Source organism: Molossus molossus, unplaced genomic scaffold (assembly GCF_014108415.1).
Source record: "Molossus molossus isolate mMolMol1 unplaced genomic scaffold, mMolMol1.p scaffold_m16_p_22, whole genome shotgun sequence".
Lineage (NCBI taxonomy): Eukaryota > Metazoa > Chordata > Mammalia > Chiroptera > Molossidae > Molossus > Molossus molossus.
Genome location: NW_023425358.1, coordinates 6,341,899 through 6,345,864, shown reverse-complemented (window position 1 = coordinate 6,345,864; position 3,966 = coordinate 6,341,899). Strand labels below are relative to the sequence as shown.

The 3,966-nt window shown below is 33.6% G+C and overlaps 1 non-coding gene across 1 annotated transcript; it reads left to right on the top strand.

Annotated features, from left to right (window-relative positions):
• Positions 1-3,543: 3,543 nt before the first annotated feature.
• On the top strand, positions 3,544-3,650 carry LOC118640440. Its single transcript, XR_004961364.1, has one exon. It is a non-coding gene; the product is annotated as a U6 spliceosomal RNA (small nuclear RNA).
• Positions 3,651-3,966: the final 316 nt, after the last annotated feature.

The window sequence follows — 3,966 nt, the reverse complement described above, 5'->3', positions numbered from 1 at the left end:
AAATGTGATATACCACATAAACAAAATGAAGGATAAAATCATAAGATCATATCAATAAATCTTTTTTTAAGTGTTTGACAAAATCCAGCATAAATTTTTGATAAAAACTCTCAGCAAAGTGAAAATTGAGGAAATGTACCTCAAAATAATAAAGGCTATATGTGACAAAACCCACAGCTAACGTTATACTCAACAGGGAGAAATTAAACGTGTTTTCCTTAAAATCAGGAATAAGAAAAAATTGTTCACTTTCACTACCTATATTCAGCATAGTATTGGAAGTCTTAGCCACAGCAGTCAGACAAGAAAAAAAAATTTTTAACTGCATCAAAATTGGAAAGAAAGCAGTAAAACTGACATAATACAATATAAAGAGAACCCTAAAGGTTGTACAATAAAACTACTAGAACTAACAAATGAATTCAATAAAATAATTAAATACAAAGTTAGTATTCAGAAATCAGTCACATTTTTATACATCAATAACAAACTATCAGAAAAAGAAAGTAAAAAACAGTTTAATTCACATTTGTATAAAAAAATTAATACCCAATAATAAATTTAACCAAGGAGGTAAAAGACCTGTACTTTGAAAATTATAAGAATTTAAAGAAAGAAATTAAAGAATATAAAAATAAATGGAATATATAACATGTTCTGGGAGATAAATAATTAATATTGTTAAAATGTTCATACTACCCAAAGCAATCTATACATTCAATGCCATCCCTATCAAAATACCAATGGCATTTTTCACAGAACTAGAAAAAATAACCCTAAAATGGAACCACAAAACACCCCAAGTAGGCACAAAAATTTTGACCAAGAAGAATAAAGTTGGAGGTAACATGCTATATGACATCAAACTATACTACAAGGGCATAGTAATCAAAACAACGTGGTACTGGCATAAAAACAGACACATAAATCAATGCAGCAGAACAGAGAGCCATGTGGTAAATTACTCTAACAAAGGAGGAATAGCATATATAGTGGAGTAAGCACAGTCTATTCAAAAGTTGGTGTCGAGAAAATTGGACAGATACATGGGGAAAAAATGAAACTAGACAACATTTTTACACCATGTATAAGAATAAATGCAAAATAGCCCTGGCCAGTTTGGCTCAGCGGTTAGAGCGTCGGCCTGCGGTCCGGAGAGACCAGGGTTCGGTTCCCGCTAAGGGCACGTACTTCGGTTGCAGTTTGTCCCCGGCCCTGGTTGGTCGTGCGGGTGGCAGCCACTCGATGTGTCCCTTCACGTCGATGTTTCTCTCTCTCTCTTCCTTCCTCTCTCTCCCTCCCACTCTATCTGTACAAAAAATGGAAAAATATCCTCGGGTGAGGATTAAAAAAAAAAAAAAGAATAAATGCAAAATAGATTAAAGCCTTACATGTAAGACCCAAAATCATAAAACTCATAGAAATAAATATGGGCGGTAAACTCTCTGACATTGCTCTTAGTAATAATTTTTTTTAACTTTGTCCTTGAACAAGGGAAAGAGAGGAAAAAATAAACAAATGGGACCATATCAAACAAAAAAGGTTTTGCACATCAAAGGAAACTATCAACAAAATGACAACCTACTGAATGAAAGAACATATTCACCAATTACACACTCGACAAGGGGTTAATATCTAAAATTTATAGAGAAGTCATACAACTTAACACCAAAAAAAGAGAGATTTAACTTAAAAATGGCAAAGGATCTGACTAGACAGTCCCTCAAAAAGGACATATACATGGCCAATAAACATATAAAAATATGCTCAACATCACTAATTACCAGAGAAATGCAAATTCAAACCACAAACAGATATCACTTCACACCTGTCAGAGTGGTTATCATCAATAAATCAGCAAATAAGTATTGGTGAAAATGTGCAGAAAAGGGAACCCTCATGCACTGTTGATAGGACTGCAAATTGGTGCAGTCATTATGAAAAACAGTATGAAGTTTCCCCCCAAAATTAAAAAAAAAAAAAACTACCTTATGCCCAGTAATTCTACATGCAGATATTTATTTGAAGAAATACAAAACATCAATTTGAAAAGAAATATGCCCCCTATTTTCATTGTTGGATTATTTACAATAGCCAAGATATAGAAACAACCTAAGTGCCCATCAATAGATTATTAAAGAAGAGTTGGTATAATGGAATATTACTCAGACATAAAAAAGAATGAAATCTTATCACTTGCAGAAACATGAATGGACCCGGGGAGTATTATTCTAAGTGAAATAAATCAGACAGATGGAGACAATTCCATATAATTTCACTTATATGCGGAATCTTTAAAAAACAAAACAGAAAAATATATTTCCAAATTAATGACAGACACCAAACCACAAATATAAGATGCTCAGAGAACACCAAACAGAATAAATACCAAAACAAGCACACAAAAGGAACACCTATCCATAGAATATGTAAGTTGCTAAAAACAAAAGACAAAAAAAAAATGTTTGAAAGCAGCCAGAGAAAAAGGACGCATTATATACAGAGAAACAAAGATAAGAATTACATTACACTTTTCTTAAATTACCATGAAAGCTAGAAAAACAATAAAGTAACATTTCCAAAGTCCTAAAAAAAATTTTTTTTATGCCAAGTAAAAATATCTTTCAAAAATAAATGAGAGCCCTGGCCGGTTTGGCTCAGCAGTTAGAGGGTCAACTTGCAGACCAGAGAGTCCCAGGTTTGGTTCCCGCTAAGGGCGCGTACCTCAGTTGCAGTTTGTCACCGGCCCTGGTCGGGGTGATGCGGGTGGCAGCCACTCGATGTCTCCCTTCCATGTTGATGTTTCTTTCTCTCTCTCTCTCTTCCTCTCTCATCCCTCCTACTCTATCTGAACCAAAAAATGGGAAAATGTCCTCAGGTGAGGATTAAAAAAATAAAATAAAATAAATGAGAAAGAAAGAATTTCTCAAACAAAAACTGAGTTTTATCGCCAGCTGACCTAAACTACGGAAAATATTTTTAAAGGATTTTCACACAAAAAGATCATGATATGAGACAGAAACTTGGATTTACACAAGAAAATAAAGAACACTGGAAATGGAAGTGAAGGCAAAATAAAATTAAAATTTTTCCTCTTTTTATTTAATGTAAAAGATGACCAATATTATAAAGAAAAAATAGTGCTAATGAATGTATTAAGTGCTTAACCTTATGTAAAAGTAAAATATATAACAACAATAATACGAAGAGTAGGAAGGAGGTATGGGTAATATATAGTTGTAAGGTTCTTACTCGACACATGAAATAGCATAATTTTTTTGAAGGTAGGCTAAATAATTAAAGTACTATATTATAAACCCTTAGGGAAGCATGAGAGAAAAATTTTAAGAGATATAAATAAATCAATAAATAATACAAATGGAATAAAAATTGCTCAATTAGCCCATGAATTCAGAAAAATCAAGACTGGAGGACAGATGGAACAAATAGAAAATTGCTAGCTAAGTGGTAAAATTAATACTAAAATCACATTATATACAAATGGCATAATGACATAACATACTGCTTAAAAGACAGAGATTAGTGCTCACTTTGGCAGCACATGTACTAAAATTGGAACAATACAGAGAAGATTAGCACGGCCCCTGCGCAAGGATGACATGCAAATTCGTAAAGCGTTCCATATTTTTACATATGAAGGAATGCTCAACATCACTAATTACCGGAGAGATGCAAATTAAAACAACAATGAGGTATCACCTCACACCTGTCAGAATGGCCGCCATCAACAAATCATCAAACAACAAGTGTGGAGAAAAGAGGACTCTAGTACACTGCTGGTGGGAATGCAGACTGGTGCAGCCCTTATGGAAAACAATATGGTGTTACCTCAAAAAATTAAAAATTGAATTACCATTTGACCTAGTGATCCCACCTCTAGGAATATACCCTAAGAAGCCTGAAATGCCAATCAGAAAGAATACATGTACCCCCATGTTCGTAGCA